Here is a 20641-nt window from a genome sequence, read left to right as displayed (position 1 = left end):
ATCCCTGGTATGAATTCCACTTAATCATGATGAATAGTCTTTTTGATGTGCTGTTGGATTGGATTTGCTAGCATTTTGTTGAGCATTTTTGCCTTTATGTTCATCAGGAATACTGGCCTGTAGTTTTCTTGTTTGTTGTGTCCTTGCCTGGTTTTGTATCAGGGTAATGCTCACTTCATAGACTGAGTTAGGAAGAATTTTCTTCACTTCAATTGTTTGGAATAGTTTAAGAAGAATTCATATTAGTTCTTCTTTAAATGTTTGGTAGATTTCAGCAGTGAAGCTGTCAGGTCCTGAGATTTTCTTTGATGGGAGATTTTTATTACTGATTCAATCTTGTTATTTGTTATTGGTCAGTCTAGGTTTACTATTTCTTCATACTTTATTCTTGATAGGTTGTATGTGCCCAGGAAGTTTCTCTTTTTATATTTAGGGCTATAATCCATTTTGAATTAATTTTTGGCTGCTGATGACTCACAGCTAAGTCTCTAGAAATTCCCCTCAGCTGAGGGAGCTGCAATTTACCAGAATTACCTGCCCCACCTCCTTCTTCATAGGATTAACCTTCATTCAATGACTTCCGATGCAGGGCCATAAGATGTGACCTCCTTGCTTTGATTGGGAACAGTTTTGAAGGGCTAGCCTAGCTCCATATCTCCCCTTGGAATTGGCTGAAGCCTCTACTGTATTTTTCCTTCTCTCCTTCTTTCATAGGGGCTATCTGCAATAAGCCTTCTGCAGCCAAATCTCTCAGACTCTGTTTCCTGGAACCCTAACCTCATACAATCACAAAGATCAGAATAAATCATAACCTAATGAATGAGGTTGTGTGAATAGAAATTGATAGTGTTATCACTGAAGGCAAGACAAAAAAATATGACTAGAAACTGTCATTGTAACTGACAGCCCTTTAGAGAAATTTTTCTTAATACATAAAATAAATTAAATGAATATCTGGTTGCAAACTTTAGGGAAGCAAAATATTTTATTTAACAAATCATTGCAATGTTCATATATTCAATTTTAAGAATTTACTTTTTGCCACAAAAGGACACAAATAGTATGTAAATTGAATCTTTATTTCTAGATTCTTCTGCTAAAGGTAAGTAATGTTATTTTCCCAGATCTTATTTATCCACATTATTTCTCCTGTTCCCATTCTGTTCCCTGCCCCTATGTAACTATATTCACCCAATTTAAATAGTGTAGCCTAAATTCTCTACAGAAAAATGCTTCTGAAGATTTCAGCTCAAGCAGTGCACAGAAAGGTAGTAGCAATAGTATCCTTGTAATTGGGATTTTTTTTTTTTGCCTGTTATCAAGAAAGATCAAAATTTCAATTAATTTAATTTGATTATCATTAATTTTTTGAATGCTATCTGCTGCAATTGACTAAAGTCTTAATATTTTATTTACCTTAATAGTTTATTTCTCCTTCATAAAACCCATTAAAGTTGGGAAGCAGAAGGTCTCTAGAGAACTCTCTGGATGGACACTTCATCTGGGAATGCATTTCTGCAATCTGGGCAGCAATGGGAAGGAGGGGGAAAATTGTCATTGTGAGAGCTCTATCCAGAAGTTACACATATAATTTCTGCACTCCTTCATCAGCCAAAGAAGTCACATGGTCCCCAACAACTTCAGGCTTGTGGAAGTAAAATCATATTATGTGCCTGGGAAAAGTTTTAGAACTATCTTGAGACCAGAAAATCATAGCAATATCAAGTTAGACTTAAAAAAAAAAAAAAAAAGAAACAAAAGACAGAATTAAACCTAAGAAGGAAGCATTATCTCCAGAAGTTCTCACTTTAATAATAAGTGCTATTTAACTTGAGAGCAGAGGCCATAAAAAAGATCTTAGTGATTTAAAATGAGGTTGGCCAAATATCTGGGAAGTGTCCTTTAGAAAATGATCCTTCACAAACAACTGGGCAAGATGACCTATTTCATTTTTAATTTATATGATAGTGTAGATGTATAAGAAACAAAAGGTCCTGTCTTCATGCAAATGTGTTCTTTTAATTTTGTAAAATGTCAACAGGCAAAGAAATTTAGAAAACATGTGGCACTGAAACAGATTGTTTACAGACAGAATGTTTTTCAGAATTTCCCCAAGAGGCACCAGTGGTGCAAAGAACCTCTATAAATGGAAGCATTTGAGTGTCTCCAAATTTGTTTCATCAGATACCCATGGCATTTTTTTCTCCATTTGGCTCCTTCAAATGGCAAAAAGTTCCTAACAACTGGCATAATTTGAGGCAAGCATACTAATTTGTGCTGTGTAGTGCTGGCACATTTTATTCTCTATGAGGGTGTTGAGGAGTTTGTATGTATAGAAGGAAGGGAATTTGGTAATGTGAAAAGGGGAGAGAAATATATATCCGTAGAGTTTAAGGGTTACTCTGTACTAACATTTTGAATAAAATCAAATTTTATATGCAACTTGCTCATCCTCTGGAAACTGAATGTTTAGATCAGGGAAGACTGGGCAAGGGGAAGCATGTTTTGAGGATCGTCTTGTTAAAAATATTTTACAATTTTTAATTGTTATGGGTACACAGTCGGTGTATATATCTATGGGGCACATGAGATGAAATGTTTTGATACAGGCATAAATATATAATAATCACAACAGGATAAATGGATACCCATCAACTCAAGCTTTTATAGTTTCTTTGTGTTACAAACAATCCAATTATACTTTTAAAATTATTTTAAAATGTACAATAAGTTGTTGTTGACTGTACTCACCCTGTTGTGCTATCAAATACTAGATCTTATTCATTTTCTCCAACTACATTTTTGTACCCATTAACCATCCTCACTTCCCCACACAGACCCCTTCCAGCTTCTGTTGTCCATCCTTCTGCTTTTTATCTCCATGGATTCAATTGTTTTAATTTTTAGCTCCCAAAAGTGAGTGAGAACATGCAAAGTTTGTCCTTATGTGACAGGTTTATTTCACTTAACATAATGTCCTCCAGTTTCATCCATATTGTTGAAAATGACAGGATCTCATTCTTTTATATGGCTGACCAGTACACCAAAGTGTATATCTACCACATTTTCTTTTTCTATTCATCTGTTGATGGACACAGACTGCTTCCAAATCCTGGCTATTGTGAATAGTGCTGCAATAAACATGGGAGTGCAGGTATCTCTTCAATATGCTTGTTTCGTTCTTTTATATATATACCAAGCAGTGGGATTGCTGAATCATGTGGTAGCTCTATTTTTAGCTTTTTTGAGAAACCTCCTGTATTAGTCCATTCTCACATTGCTCTAAAGAACTACCTGAGACAGGGTAATTTATAAAGAAAAGAGGATCAATTGGCTCATGGTTCTGCTGGCTGTACAGCAAGCATGGCTGGGAGGCCTCAGAAAACTTACAATCATGGTGGAAGTTGAAGAGGAAGGAGGCATGTTTCGCATGGCCAGATCAGGAGGAAGAGAGTGGGGAGGTGACACATGCTTTTTAAACAAGCAGATCTCATGAGAACTCACTATCATGAGAACAGCAAGGGGGATGTCCACCCCCTTGAGCCAATCATCTCCCACCAGGCTCTTCCTCCAACACTGGGGATCACAAAATTCAACATGAGATTTGTGCTGGGACACAAACTCAGACCTTAGCATTTCACCCTCACCCTCCCAAATCTCATATCCTTCTCACATTGCAAATTACAATCAACCCTTCTCAACAGTCTCCCGTCTTAAATCATTTCAGCAGTAACTCAAAAGTCTACAGTCCAAAGTATCTTCTGAGACAAGATAAGCCCCTTCTGCCTATGAGCATATAAAATCAAAACCAGTTAGTTACTTCCAAGATACAATAGGGGTACCAGCATTGGATAAATACTCCTATTCCAAAAGGGAAAAATCAGTCCAAACAAAGGGGCTAAAGACCCCATGCAAGTTCAAAACTCAGCAGGGCAGTCACAGTCATTAAATCTTAAAGCTCTGAAATGATTTCCTTTGACTCCCTGTTTCACATCCTGGCAACACTGATGAAATGGGAAGAATCCCAAGGCCTTGGGTAGCTCTGCCCTTGTGGTTCTGCAGGGGACAGCCTCCATGGCTGCTTTCATGGGCTGGCATTGAGTGTGCCTGCAGTTTTTCCAGGTGCATGGTGCAAGCTGTTGGTGGACCTACCATGCTAGGGTCTGGAGGATGGTGGCCCTCTTCTCACAACTCCACTAGGCAGTGTCCCAGTGGGGACTCTGCATGTAGGCTCCAACCCCATATTTCTCCCCCACACTACCCTAGTAGAGGTTCTCCTTGAGGGCTTTGGCCCTAAAGCAGACTTCTGCCTGGACATCCAGGCCTTTCCATACATTCTCTGAAATCTAGGCAGAGGCTCCTAAGCCTCAACTCTCACATTCTGCACCCACAGGCTTAACACCACATGGAAGCCTCCAAGGCTTACAACTTGTACTCTCTGAAACAATAGGTATCTTGGGACCTTTAAGATACAAACCTTAAGATGACTACACCTGGATTGGCTCTAATGCATGGCACCATGTCCCAAGGCTGTACAGAGCAGCAGGACCTTGGGCCTGGCCACGAAACCATTCTTCCTTCCTTGGCCTCCAGGCCTATGATGAGAGGGGATGCCATGAATTTCTCTGAAATGTCTTCGAGGTGTTTTCTCCATTATCTTGGCTATCAACATTTGGCTCCTTTTTCCATATGCAAATTTCTGTAGCTGGCATGAATTTTTCCCCAGAAAACGGGTTTTTCTTTTCTACCACATGGCTGGGCTGCAAATTTTCCAAACTTTTACACTCTGCTTCCCTTTTAGATATTAGTTTAAGTCTCAGATCATTTCTTTGCTCATGCATATGACCATAGGCTGTTAGAACCAGCCAGGGCATATCTTGAATGCTTTGATGCTTAGAAATTTCTTCTACCAGATACCCTAAATCATCTCTCTCATGTTCACCATTCTACATATTCCCAGAGCAGAGGCACAATGCCTCCAGCCTCTTTGCTAACACATAACAAAAGTTACCTTACTCCAGTTCCCAATAAGTTCCTTATCTCCATCTGAGACCAGCTCGGCCTGGACTTCATTGTCTATATCACTATCAGGATTTTGATCACAACCATTCAGCTAGTCTCTAGGAGTTCCAAACTTTCCCTCATCTTTCTGTCTTCTTCTGAGCCCTACAAACTCTTCTAACCTATGCCCATTAGTGAGTCTCAAAGCTGCTTCTACATTTTCAGGTATCTTTATAGCAATGACCCAATCCCAGTATTAATTTTCTGTATTAGCCCATTCTCGAATTTCTATAAAGAACTACCTGAGACTAAGTAATTTATAGATAAAAGAGGTTTGATTGACTCAAGGTTCCACAAGCTGTACGGGAAACATGGCTGTGGAGGCCTCAGGAAACTTGCAATCATGGTACAAGGCAAAGAAGGAGGCATGTCTCACATGGCTGGAGCAGAAGGAAGAGAGAAAGCAGGGAGGTGCCACACACTTTTAAACAACCAGATCTCATGAGAACTCACTCACTATCATGCGAACAGCAAAGGGGAATCTGCTCCAATGGTCCAATTACCCCCCATTAGGCTCCTCCTCCAACATTGGGAATTACAATTCAACATGAGATTTGGGTGGGGACACAAATTCAAACCATATCACCTCCATACTGTTCTTTATAGTAGCTGTACTAATTTACATTTCCACCAACAGTGTATGAGGGTTCCCTTTTCTCCACATCCCTGCCAGCATTTGTCATTGCCTATCTTTGGATAAAGGCCATTTTAACTGGGGAGAGATGATATCTCCTTTACTTTTGATTTGCATTTCTCTGATGGTCAGTGATGTCAAGCACTTCTTCATATGCCTATTTGCCATTTGTATGTCTTCTTTTGAGGAATATCTATTAAGATCTTTTGTTCATTTTTAAGTAGAGTATTAGCTTTTTTTTTTTTTTTCTATCGTTTGAGTTCCTTATATATTCTGGTTATGAACCCCTTGTCAGATGGGTCGTTTGCAAATATTTTCTCCCATTTGTGGGTTGTTTCCTTACTTTGTTGATTATTTCCTTTGCTATATAGAAGCTTTTTAACTTGATGTGATCCCATTTGTCCATTTGTGCTTGGTTCCCTGTGCTTACGGAGTATTACTCAAGAAACATTTGCCCAGAACAATGTCCTGAAGAGTTTCCTCAGTGTTTTCTTTAGTGGTTTCATAGTTGAGGTCTTAGATTTAAGTCTTTCATCCATTTTTATTTGAGTTTTGTGTATGGTGAAACGTAGGGGTCTAGTCTCATTCTTCTTCATATGCATATCCAGTTTTCCCAGCACCGTTTTTTTTTTTTTTTTTTAATTATACTTTAAGTTCTAGGGTACATGTGCATAACGTGCAGGTTTGTTACATATGTATACTTGTGCCATGTTGGTGTGCTGCACCCATCAACTCGTCAGCACCCATCAATTCGTCATTTATATCAGGTATAACTCCCAATGCAATCCCTCTCCCCTCCTCCTCCCCATGATAGGCCCCGGTGTGTCATGTTCCCCTTCCCGAGTCCAAGTGATCTCATTGTTCAGTTCCCACCTATGAGTGAGAACATGCGGTGTTTGGTTTTCTCTTCTTGTGATAGTTTGCTAAGAATGATGGTTTCCAGCTGCATCCATGTCCCTACAAAGGATGCAAACTCATCCTTTTTTATGGCTGCATAGTCTTCCATGGTGTATATGTGCCACATTTTCTTAATCCAGTCTGTCACAGATGGACATTTGGGTTGATTCCAAGTCTTTGCTATTGTGAATAGTGCCGCAATAAACATACGTGTGCATGTGTCTTTATAGCAGCATGATTTATAATCCTTTGGGTATATACCCAGTAGTGGGATGGCTGGGTCATATGGTACATCTAGTTCTAGATCCTTGAGGAATCGCCATACTGTTTTCCATAATGGTTGAACTAGTTTACAATCCCACCAACAGTGTAAAAGTGTTCCTATTTCTCCACATCCTCTCCAGCACCTGTTGTTTCCTGACTTTTTAATGATTGCCATTCTAACTGGTGTGAGATGGTATCTCATTGTGGTTTTGATTTGCATTTCTCTGATGGCGAGTGATGATGAGCATTTTTTCATGTGTCTGTTGGCTGTATGAATGTCTTCTTTTGAGAAATGTCTGTTCATATCCTTTGCCCACTTTTTGATGGGGTTGTTTGTTTTTTTCTTGTAAATTTGTTTGAGTTCTTTGTAGATTCTGGATATTAGCCCTTTGTCAGATGAGTAGATCGCAAAAATTTTCTCCCATTCTGTAGGTTGCCTATTCACTCTGATGGTAGTTTCTTTTGCTGTGCAGAAGCTCTTTAGTTTAATTAGATCCCATTTGTCAATTTTGGCTTTTGCTGCTGTTGCTTTTGGTGTTTTAGACATGAAGTCCTTGCCCATGCCTATGTCCTGAATGGTGCTACCTAGATTTTCTTCTAGGGTTTTTATGGTATTAGGTCTAACATTTAAGTCTCTAATCCATCTTGAATTAATCTTCGTATAAGGAGTAAGGAAAAGATCCAGTTTCAGCTTTCTACTTATGGCTAGCCAATTTTCCCAGCACCATTTATTAAATAGAGAATCCTTTCCCCATTTCTTGTTTCTCTCAGGTTTGTCAAAGATCAGATGGCTGTAGATGTGTGGTATTATTTCTGAGGACTCTGTTCTGTTCCATTGCTCTATATCTCTGTTTTGGTACCAGTACCATGCTGTTTTGGTTACTGTAGCCTTGTAGTGTAGTTTGAAGTCAGGTAACGTGATGCCTCCAGCTTTGTTCTTTTGACTTAGGATTGTCTTGGCAATGCGGGCTCTTTTTTGGTTCCATATGAACTTTAAAGCCGTTTTTTCCAGTTCTGTGAAGAAACTCATTGGTAGCTTGATGGGGATGGCATTGAATCTATAAATAACCTTGGGCAGTATGGCCATTTTCACGATATTGATTCTTCCTATCCATGAGCATGGTATGTTCTTCCATTTGTTAGTGTCCTCTTTGATTTCACTGAGCAGTGGTTTGTAGTTCTCGTTGAAGAGGTCCTTTACATCCCTTGTAAGTTGGATTCCTAGGTATTTGATTCTCTTTGAAGCAATTGTGAATGGAAGTTCATTCATGATTTGGCTCTCTGTTTGTCTGTTACTGGTGTATAAGAATGCTTGTGATTTTTGCACATTGATTTTGTATCCTGAGACTTTGCTGAAGTTGCTTATCAGCTTAAGGAGATTTTGGGCTGAGACAACGGGGTTTTCTAAATATACAATCATGTCATCTGCAAACAGGGACAATTTGACTTCTTTTCCTAACTGGATACCCTTGATTTCTTTCTCTTGCCTGATTGCCCTAGCCAGAACTTCCAACACTATGTTGAATAGGAGTGGTGAGAGAGGGCATCCCTGTCTTCTTCCAGTTTTCAAAGGGAATTTTTCCAGTTTTTGCCCATTCAGTATGATATTGGCTGTGGGTTTGTCATAAATAGCTCTTATTATTTTGAGGTACGTTCCATGAATACCGAATTTGTTGAGCGTTTTTAGCATGAAGTGGTGTTGAATTTTGTCAAAAGCCTTTTCTGCATCTATTGAGATAATCATGTGGTTCTTGTCTTTGGTTCTGTTTATATGCTGGATTACGTTTATTGATTTGCGTATGTTGAACCAGCCTTGCATCCCAGGGATGAAGCCCACTTGATCATGGTGGATAAGCTTTTTGATGTGCTGCTGAATCCGGTTTGCCAGTATTTTATGGTGCTCTACACGTTCAGAGAAACTTCTCTAGTAATAAACTATAGAAATGATCCCTGAAAGTATAGTCTTCCAGCACCGTTTATTGAAGAGACTGTCCTTTCTCCAATGTATGTTCTTGGTACCTTTGTCAAAAATGAGTTTACTGTAGATGTTAATTTATTTCTGGGTTCTCTATTTTGCTCCATTTGTCTGTTTTCATTTTTCTGCCAGTATCATGCTGTTTTGCTTACTAGATCTCTGTGGTATAATTTGAAGTCAGGTAATGTGATTCCTCCAGTTTTGCTCTTTTTGCTCAGGGCATCGTTGGCTATTCTGGGTCTTTTGTGGTTCCATACAATTCTTGGATTTTTTTTTTTAATTGTGTGAAGAATTTCATTAGCATTTTGGTAGAGATTGCATTGAATGTGTACGTTGCTTTGGGCAGTATGGACATTTAAAAAATATTTATTCTTCCAGACCATGAACGTGGATTTTTTTTTCCTTTTTTTTTGGTATCCTCTTCAATTTCTTGCATTAATGTTTTATAGTTTTTGCTGTAGAGATCTTTCATTTATTTGACTAAGTTTATTCCTGGGTATTTTATTTTATTTTTATCTCTAGCAAATGGAATTACTTTCTTGATTTCTTTTTCAGGTTGTTTGCTGTTGGCATATAGAAATGTTACTGATTTTTGTATGTTGATTTTGTATTCTATGACTTTACTAAATTTGTTTATCAGTTCTAACAGCTATTTTTTTATGAAGTCTTTAGGTTTTTACAAACATAAGATCATATTATCTGCAAACAAGGATAGTTTGACTTCTTCCTTTTCAATTTGGATGCTCTCTATTTCATTCTCATCTCATTGCTGTAGGTAGGAGTTCTAGTACTATGTTGAATAACAGTGGTGAAAGTGGAGAGACCATCAAAATTAATCAGTCTGACTTTGAGAGCACACTTCAATTGCTATGTTCTGAAGAAAATTACTTTTCAAAACTAAAATTTCCTTAAGAGAAGATATCCTTCCAAGGGGTTAGGACAATTACTCAATCTAGCCTTTCCCTTTGAGAGGCTTTCTCTGGATACTTGGGGAAGTTGGCAGAGAGTGCAGGTGGCAGCAGGGTAAATAGCACAAGGATGCAGCCTCTCAGGAAGAAAGTCTGACCTCTGGCTGCCCTCAGTCTCACCGGGCAGATTTCATAACATCAGTTTAATTTATTTTGATAGTTTTGTTAAATTGAAATTTGCTGCTGGATATAATAGCCCCAGGTCTTCATGTCAATAGCTAAACCGTTTATGTTAGATCAGGTATCAGAGTCCATTGGTTATTCTGAAATACATTTAAATATTTCAATCAATGTGGTGTACTATCTGTACTTAGGTTCAGAGAAATGGAGGGCTTTTCTAAGTTTGATTAGAGCTTGCTTCTTCACAAAGTTGATTGTCTCCTTGAATGAGGTTATGCATTAACACACAAAGATGACAAAATAATTTGGATTCTGAAAATTCTGTATCTCATAAGAAAAGTTATCACTTATCATTTTTTCAACCCATTTAAGAAGTATTTCCAAATACTCAAAGTAAGTGATGGAAAAATATTTATAAATGTTTATTACAATACAATATCCTTTATATATTAAGGTCTTGCCTCAAATGCCTAAGGAGAATGCTATAAATTCTAGAACAACCTGCTTTCTCTAGGGCCTATTTCTACCTGTAATCTTCCTTGAAATAGAAACATCTATGTCTGTGGTGACTGCATTCTGAATCCTATTAATCTTTCTTCTTCCAAATTATAGCAGCATTGAGTTTTTGTCTCCTAATGTGTTCTTACATTCTTTTCTGATAATTATGTTATTGAAAATCTAGAAAGAAGACTTCCATAGTACTTGCTTTGTTACCACTCATCACATAATGCTGAAATCCAAATGTACTAAATGGTTGGAACTGATTTGTGGTTTAAAAAAAAAGTCTAGGCCGGGCACGGTGGCTCACGCCTGTAATCCAAGCACTTTCGGAGGCTGAGGCGGGTGGATCATGAGATCAAGAGATCAAGATCATCCTGGCCAACATGGGGAAACCCTGTCTCTATTAAAAATACAAAAATTAGCTGGGTGTGGTGGCACGCGCCTATAGTCCCAGCTACGTGGGAGGCTGAGGCAGCAGAATTGCTTAAACCTGGGAGGCAGAGGTTGCAGTGAGCTGAGATAGTGCCACTGCACTCTGCCCTGGTGACAGAGTGAGACTCTGTCTCCCCCTCCCCCCAAAAAGGAAACTCTAGTACCTGCAAGGTAAGTTTCAAATATTCTAGTACTTACCCTTGTGTATACTACGAAAATAGTCATCATCATTCACCATCTCAACTAAAGAAATCCATCTAAATTTTTGTATTTTTAAAGTCATTTTTCAAATAATTTACAGAAGGATAAAGGCATAATAGAAAAACTGATTAGAAATTTTAATAAAAGTTAAACATAGCAAAACTCTTTATATCAAATAAAAAATTTGGCACACAAACATTATAAAAGATAAAAGAATATTGTCATATATTCAATTAGCAAAAGGGCAAAGTCCAAATTCTTGTTGCAAAATATGGTGTGATACAGTCTGTCCTGTACGAGAGTACCCTATTTTCTTTATTTTCCATAGAGACAGGTTGGGAATTACTCATTGATTCATGAATTTGGGGAAATTTATTAAAGTTTGTAGGAAATCATGATCTAAAGATTCATAGTCTATTTCACTTACATGATTGATTCCATTATGAACATTAGTGTGTAAAGTAGCACTGTCCAACAGAAGTATATTTCATGTTATATATGTAATTTAGAAGTTTCTAGTAGCAAAATAGAAAATTTTAAAGTAACCAGGTGAAATTAAATTTTAATAATACATTTTATTTAATCTCACATATTCAAAGTATTATCATTTCAACATACAATTGATATAAAAATATTAATAAGATATCTGACATTCCCATTTATTGTACTAAAGCTTCAAAATCAGTATGTATTTTATACTTAAAGCACATCTTAAGGCAAACTAACCATATTTTCAGTACCTGAATGTCACATGTGGTTAGTGGCCACCCTGTGGAACAGTGCTGGTCCAGAGAACTTGCTGTAGCTCTTTATATTCATCTTCTGATTTGTCTAAGAATTGTGAAATGTCTCCCTCTGTCAGTTTTCTTCTGTTTGGTCATTATAGATGGAAAAAGAAAAACTCAGTATTCTCAACTGTGTTCAATGAAAGCTAAAAACATACTATACACATGGTGTCCCCTCTTCTGCACCATCTTGAAAGATGATGCAATACTTTTGGCAACACAGTATAAAATTCAAAGATGATTAATGATTATTTATTTCACTATTGTATTTGTCTTTCTAGTAGGTTCCATTGTTTTTTGTTTTTCTCTTCAGTCTTTTTTTTAAGTCATAGTCGAAAACAATTGATGAATAAGAAAAAAAATCCTAGTATGACAAAATAGCAAAATGTTTAAAATGTTAGAAAAAGAAGATCACTAAGATCCCACAACATATCTTAGCTTTATAGAAGGCTCAATGGACTTGTGTGATAACTGCAAGATAGAATAAATTTTATTTTAAAATAAATATATGTTATCTTTGTTCTTTGTAAGACTATTAAATAATAAACTTCACAAAATATGAACTTTCACAGATAGAACTGCTCAAAAAAAGAAACAAAACTATAATTGAGTCCAATGAACTCCGATGCTATATGGAGGGTTAAATCGCATTAATTGAACAGCATGTGGGGGAAAACTTCAGAGACACATTTACTTTTTAGTCCCCCTTTTCTTCTCTGTAAGCTTTCATCTCATAGGACTTTTCCCAAGTTTTCTCCTCAAAAAGTCTTTGAAAAACTTTCTCTGTTAGTCCCAGTCCACACTCTCTTCATCTCAAAAGCCCCAAAGAGCCTGTCTAACAAGAAGGTCACCCAGAGGAGGGACAGCAGCCATCACTGCAGCTCCAGTCTGCCATTTTCTCCTGTGGGTGCAGGGGAGACTGGGCAGTTTGGGCCCAGGAGGAATTCCCCACAGCACAGCACAGCGGCTGTGGCAGATCATGACCAGACTCTCTCTTGAGGCCAGACCTGGACCCCCCCTTCCTCACTGGTCAGGGCCTCCTTGTGGGAATTTCAGCCATTCTGGCCAGGGGTTTACAGACAGAACTCTGATCTCCCGGGGTAAGGGGATCAGCAGACTTAGTCTTTTCCCTTGCTGGCTCTGAGGAATCCAGGCAGTCTGGATGAGTGGGATTCCTCCCACACAGTGCACCCCCTCCACCAAGGGGCCGCCAGAGTGCTTCATTAAGCAAGTCTTTGATCCCATGCCTCCTTACTGGGTAAGACCCTACAACAGTGGTTGCCAGACACCTTATACAGGAGCATTCCTGCTGGCATCACATTGGTACCCCTCTGGGACAGAGCTCCCAGAGGAAGGAGGGAACAGTCATCTTTGCTGTTCTGCAGCCTCCCCTGGTGACACCTCCAAGTGTGGGAGGGACCCAGGCAAATAGGGTCTGGAATAGACCCTCAGCAAACCATAGCAACCCTACTGAAGAGGGGCCTGACTGTTAAAAGAAAAACAGGCTGGGAGTGGTGGCTCACGCCTGTAATCCCAACACTTTGGGAGCCCACGTGGCGGGCGATCACCTGAGATTGTGAGTTCGAGACCAGCCTCACCAACATGGAGAAACCCCATCTCCACTAAAAATACAAAATTAGCCAGGGGCACTGGCACGTGCCTGTAATCCCACCTACTCGGGAGGCTGAGGCAGGATTCACTTGAACCTGGGAGGCGGAGGTTGTGGTGAGCCGAGATCATACCATTGCCCTTCAGCCTGGGCAACAAGAGGGAAACTCCATTTCAAAGAAAAGAAAATAAGAAAAATAAACAAACAGAAAGCAACAACAGCTTCAGCAAAAAGTCCCCACAAAAACCCCATCCAAAAGTCAGCAGCCTCAAAGATCAAAACTACATAAACTCATGCTGAAAACTCAAAAAGCCAGAGTGCCTCTTCTCTTCCAAATGATCACAATACCTCTCCAGCAAGGGGACAGAACTGGGATGAGGCTGAGATGGATAAACTGACAGAAGTAGGCTTCAGAAGGTGAGTAATAATGAACATTGCTGAGCTAAAGCAGCATGTTCTAACCCAATGCAAAGACGCTGTGAACCACAATGAAACACCATAGGGGCTGTTAACCAAAATAACCAGCCCAGAGAAGAAAATAAATGACCTGATGGAGCTGAAAAACACAACATGAGAATTTCACAATGCAACCACAAGTATCTACAGCCCAATAGACCAGGCAGAGAAACGAATTTCAGAGCTTGAAGACTATCTTGCTGAAATAAGACAGGCAAACAAGATTAGAGAAAAATGAATGAAAAGGAAAAAACAAAACCTCTGAGGATTATGGGGTTATGTAAAAGGACCAAACCTACAACTGATTGAGGTACCTGACAGAGATGGGGAGAACAAAACCAAGTTGGAAAACATACTTCAGGATATCATCCAGGAGAACTTCCCAACCTAGTAAGACACACCAACATTCAAAGTTAGGAAATCCAGAGAACCCCAGTAAGATACTCCATGAAAAGATCAACCCCATGATTGTCAGATGCTCCAAGGTCAAAATGAAGGAAAAAAAAATGTTAAGGACAGCCAGAGAGAAAGGCCATGTCACCTACAAAGGGAAGCCCATCAGACTAACAGAGGACCTCTCAGTAGAAACCTTACAAGCCAGAAAAGATTGGGGTGACAATACTCAACATTCTTAAAGAAAAGAATTTCCAAACTAGAATTTTATATCCAGCCAAACTAAACTTCATAAGCAAAGGAGAAATAAAATCTTTTTCAGACAAGCAAATGCTAAGAGAATTTGTCACCACAAATCGGGCTTTGCAGGAGCTCCTGAAGAAAGCACTAACTATGGAAAGGAAAACCCATTGCCAGCCACTACAAAAGCACACTGAAGTACAAAGACCAATGACACTATGAAGCAACTACATCAACAAGTCTGCAAAATAACCAGCTAGCATAATGGTGACAGGATCAAATGCTCACATAACAGTATTAACCTTAAATGTAAATGGGCTAAGTGCCCCAATTAAAAGACACAGAATGACAAGCTGAATAAAGAGTCAAGACCCATCAGTGTGCTGTATTCAAGGGAACTATCTCATGTGCAAAGACACACATAGACTCAAAATAAAAGGATGGAGAAAAACTTACCAAGCAGATGGAAAGTAGGAAAAAACACAAATTGCAATCCCAGTTTCTTTTTTTTTCTTTTTTTTTTTGGAGATGGAGTCTGGCTCTGTCACCCAGGCTGAAGTGCACTGGCATGATCTCGGCTCACTGCAGTCTCTACCTTCTGAGTTCAAGCAATTCTCCTGACTCAGCCTCACGAGTAGCTGGGACTACAGGCACATGCCACCACACCTGGCTAATTTTTGTAGTTTTAGTAGAGACAGGGTTTCACCATGTTGGTCAGACTAGTCTCAAACTCCTGACCTCAGGTGATCAGCCTGCCTCAGCTTCCCAAAGTACTGGGATTACAGGTGTGAGCCACTGAAACTGGCTGCAATCCTAGTTTCTGACAAAACAGAGCTTAAGCCAACAAAGATTGAAAACGACAAAAAGGGCATTACATAATGGTAAAGGGTTTAATTCAACGAGAAGAGCTAACTATCCTAAATATATATGCACCCAATGCAGGAGCAACTAGATTCATAAAGCAAGTTCATATATATCTTCAAAGAGACTTAGACTCCCACACAATAATAATGGGAGACTTTAAGACTCCACTGTCAATATTAGACAGATCACAGATCATAGCAACAGAGCATTGACAAAGATATTTAGGACTTGAAGTCAGCTCTGGATCCAGTGGACCTGATATATATCTACAGAACTATCCATGTCAAAACAACAGAATATGCATTCTTCTCAGTGCCACATGGCACTTACTCTAAAATCAATCACATAATTGGAAGTAAAACACTCCTCAGCAAATGTAAATGAACTGAAATAATAACAAACAGTCTCCCAGACCATAGCACAATCAAATTAGAATTCAAGATTAGGAAACTCACTCAAAACCACACAACTACATGAATATTGAACTACCTGCTCCTGAATGACTCCTGGGTAAATAACAAAAATTAAAGTAGAAATCAAGAAGTTCTTTGAAACCAATGATAACAAAGAAACAATGTACCAGAATCTTTGGGATGCAGCTACAGCAGTGTTAAGAGGGAAATTTACAGCACTAAATGCCCACATCAAAAAAGATTAGAAAGACCTCAAATCGGCATCCTAATATCACAACTAAAAGAACTAGAGAACCAAGAGCAAATAAACCCCAAAGCTAGCAAGAGACAAGAAATAACCAAAATCAGAGTGGAACTGAAGAAGATAGAGACACAAAAAACCTTTCCAAAAATCAATTAATCTGGGAGCTGCTTTTATGAAAAAATTAATAAAATAGATAGACCAATAGCTAGACTAATAAAGAAGAAAAGAGAGAGGAATCAAATAGATACAATAAAAATGATAAAGGAGATATTACCACTGACCCCACAGAAATACAAACAACCATCAGAGAATACTATAAACACCTCTATGCAAATAAACTAGAAAATGTAGAAGAAATGGATAAATTCCTGGACACATACATCCTCCCAAGACTGAACCAATAAGAAGTTGATATCTGAATAGATCAATTACAAGTTCTAAAATTGAGGCAGTAATAAATGGTCTACCAACCAAAAGAAGCCTAGGACCAGAGAGTTTTATAGCTGAATTCTACCAGAGGTACAAAGAGGAACTGGTACCATTTATTCTGAAACTATTCCAAACAATTGAAAAGGAGAGACTCCTCCCTATCTCATTTTATGAGGCTAACATCATTCTGACACCAAAACCTGGCAGAGATACAAAAAAAAAACTTCAGGCCAATATCCCTGATGAACATCGATGCAAAAATCCTCAGTAAAATACTGGCAAACCAAATCCAGCAGCACATCAAAAAGCTTATCCACTATGATCAAGTCAGCTTCATCCCCAGAATGAAGGCTGGTTCAACATATGCAAATCAATAATGTAATTCATTACATAAACAGAACTAAAGACAAAAACTGCATGATTACCTCAATAGACGCAGAAAAGGCCTTCAATAAATTTCAACATCACTTTATGTTAAAAACTCTCAATAAACTAGGTATTGATGGAACATACCTTAAAATAATAAGAGCCATTTATGACAAATCCACAGCCAGTATCATACTGAATGGGCAAAAGCTACAAGCATTCCCTTGAAAACAGATCAAGACGAGGATGCCCTCTCTCACTACTCCTATTCAACATAGTATTGGAAGTTTTGGCCAGAGCAATCAGGCAAGAAAAAGGAATAAAGGTATTCAAATAGGAAGGGAGGAAGCCAAGCTGTCTCTATTTGCAGATGACATGATCGTATATCTAGAAAATTCCATCATTTCAGCCTCAAAGCTTCTTAAGCTGATAAGCAACTTCAGCAAAATCTCAGGATACAAAATAAATAAGCAAAACTCACAAGCATTCCTATACACCAATGATAGACAAGCAGAGAGCCAAATCATGAATGAACTCCTGTTCATAATTGCTAGAAATAGAATAAAATACCTAGGAATACAGCTAACAAGGGAAGTGAAGGACCTCTTCAAAGAGAACTAAAAACCACTGCTCAGGGAAATCAGAGAGGGCACAAATGGAAAAACATTCTATGCTCACAGATAGGAAGAATCAATATCATAAAAATGGCCATACTGCCCAAAGTAATTTATCAATTCAATGCTACTCCTATTCAAATACCACTGACATTCTTCACAGAACTAGAAAAAACTACTTTAGAATTCATACAGAACCAAAAAAGAGCCTGTATAGCCAAGACAATTCTAAGAAAACAGAGCAAAGCTGGAGGCATTATGCTACCCAATTTTAAACTATACTACAAGCCTACAGTAACCAAAACAGCATGGTTCTGGTACAAAAACAGACACATAGACCAATGGAACAGAATAGAGAACTCAGAAATAAGACTACGACCATCTGATCTTTGACAAACCTGACAAAAATAAGCAATGAGGAAAGGATTCCCTGTTTAATAAATGGTGCTGGAGAACTGGCTAGCCGTATGCAGAAAATTGAAACTGGATGCCTTCCTTATACCATATACAAAAATTAACTCAAGATGGATTAAAGACTTAAATGTAAAACCCAAAACTATAATATCCCAAACAGAAAATCTGGGCAATACAATTCAGGACATAGGCTGTGGCAAAGATTTAATGACTAAAATGTCAAAAGCAATTGCAACAAAAATAAAAAATTGACAAATGGGATCTAATTGAACTAAAGAGCTTATGTATACCAAAAGAAACTATCATTAGAGTGAACAGACAACCTACAGAATGGGAGAAAATTTTTGCAATCTATTCATCTGACAAAGTTCTAATATCCAGAATCTACAAGGAACTTAAAGAAATGTAGAAGGAAAAGAAAAACAACCCCATTAAAAAGTGAGCTAAAGACATAAACAGACATTTCCTAAAAGAAGACATTTATGTGGCCAACAAACGTATGGAAAATAGCTCAACATCACTGATCATTAGAGAAATGCAAATCAAAACCACAGTGAGATACCATCTCACACCAGTCAGAATGGCAATTATTAAAAAGTCAAGAAAAAACAGATGCTGTCAATGCTATGGAGAAGCAGAAACACTTTTACACTGTTCGTAGGAATGTAAATTAGTTCAACCATTGTGGAAGACAGTGTGGTGATTCCTCAAAGACACAGAACAAGAAATACCATTTGACCCAGCAACCCCATTATTAGGTATATACCCAGAGGAATATAAATCATTCTATTATACAGATACATGCATGCATATGTTCATTGCAGCACTATTCACAATAGCAAAGACATGGAATCAACCCAAATGTCCATCAATGATAGAGTGGATAAAGAAAATGTGGTACATATACACCATGGAGTACTACACAATCATAAAAAGGAATGAGATCATGTCATTTGCAGGGATGTGGATGGAGCGGGAAGCCATTTTCCTCAGCAAACTAATGCAGGAACAGAAAACCAAACACCACATGTTCTCACTTATAAGTGGGAGCCAAATGATGAGAACACAGGACCACAGGGAAGGAAATAACACACCCTGGGGCCTGTCAGGGTGAGGGTGGTGGGAGGAAGGAGAGCATCAGGGTAAATAGTTAATGCGTGTGGGGGTTAATATCTAGGTGATAGGTTGATAGATGCAGCAAATCATCATGGCACACGTTTACCTGTGCAACAAACCTGCACATCCCACACATGTACCCTGGAACTTAAAATAAAATAATACAATTTTTTAAAAAGAAGGTCAAGGAAGAGAAGAAATGGAGCAGACCAAGTAAAAATTATCCTTTGCTGGCAGGGGAGGATACAAGATTGTGCCCTACCCACTTGCATTTTTGAATTTTTGCTCTTAGTTTATGCATAACGATGTGCCTTTTCTAACAAGAACTAACCAGGCTAGGAGATATATCACATAAAGCCAAGAGTTTCTGGTCCTTACAGTCAACTCCCAGACTCTCTCCTAGGCTGGGAACTCCCAGAAGCTACATCATAGGACCATAAAATCTACAGCTTGAAGAGAGAATTTTCTTTTTACTTGCTACTGTGGACCAGTCATTATACTAAGTAAGTTTCTGAATTACCCCATGCAATAATCACAGCAAACCCTGGAGTTATCACCTCCTCCATTTTTATAGATGAGGAAATGGGGGCTCAGAATAATTAAATTACTTACTTACTTAAAGTCACACAAACAATAAGTATAATTACGTCAAGGACCTTGCATCAGTCAGATTCATATTTGAAATCAACAGAACCCATACTAGTTCAGATTCAGGGGGGAAAGAATTTTTGGGAAACATTAGATATGTCAGAGGTTCTTTAGGAGAGCCAGAGTATCAACCTTGGAGGTTACACCCAATTACCTTGCAGATTCTGAGGGCAAACCTGTTACTGCTGCCACCAGACCTATAACCTGTCATTTTCCCTGAATCTGAGATATTACTTCTAAGTCTTCTGTCACTGTAGCCCCTGAAAACAGAATGACCCCGTCCACCAAGCCAGATTCCAAGCTGTTTGGCACCTTTTTCATTTCATTCTCAACCACATCGAAGTTTCATGCTGGTGTGTCTGACTTGGTGGAGTCTAAGTCAAATGACTACACCTTGGCTGTGAAGAATGCTTGGGAAGGAGCTCCTGGCTTTTAACTTTGGAATATAGGGTATATGGGATGGGAAATTCTCCAAAGAGAGAAAGACACTGGACAGTCAAAACAGCTCGCCAAATGGCCAGTGCAGAGGTCAAGTTGAATGACGTACAATGGTCTTCTCATTTCACAGATGGGAAAACTAAGGCCCACTGAGTAGCTACAGTTGGCTGTTCTATGCTTTCTTCTCCAACATTTTTGACATGCCTCTTAGAAGCATTTTGACTGCAAGACCTTAAAAGAAGTGGAAATTCACAGCAAAATGAGCCTTTCCATCTGTCTTCTGTGCCTTATCATATTGGAATGCACTATGGAAATTGTTGCTAAACTTTTATCTGATATGAAAGGATGCATAACACATTTCTCCTTCAGATCTTGGTAAAGAAGAGAATCTGCAAATGCCAGTCTGGGAGGAAATGAAAGGATTTCTCATGAAAAAGGTTTCTATGAAACTTCAAGTTCAATGAAGGATTTCCTTGCTAGGTTTTGGAAATAGCATTGTTGGAATATTGACGTTCTTATCATTGTAATTGATTTTTTAAATTTTTAAAAAATTTGCCTA

At 38.5% G+C, this 20641-nt stretch overlaps 1 protein-coding gene and 1 pseudogene across 1 annotated transcript in view; one reads left to right on the top strand and one right to left on the bottom strand.

Annotated features, from left to right (window-relative positions):
* Positions 1-20641, top strand: part of CCDC192 (coiled-coil domain containing 192) — a 253306-nt gene that overhangs the window by 14586 nt on the left and 218079 nt on the right. The gene's annotated exons all lie outside the window — the stretch shown is intronic.
* Positions 8746-8822, bottom strand: LOC115896755 (annotated as a pseudogene).

The sequence above is a fragment of the Rhinopithecus roxellana genome, chromosome 3 (assembly GCF_007565055.1).
Source record: "Rhinopithecus roxellana isolate Shanxi Qingling chromosome 3, ASM756505v1, whole genome shotgun sequence".
NCBI lineage: Eukaryota > Metazoa > Chordata > Mammalia > Primates > Cercopithecidae > Rhinopithecus > Rhinopithecus roxellana.
Note: the sequence above shows the minus strand (reverse complement) of the source record. Positions and strands in the feature narration are given on the sequence as shown.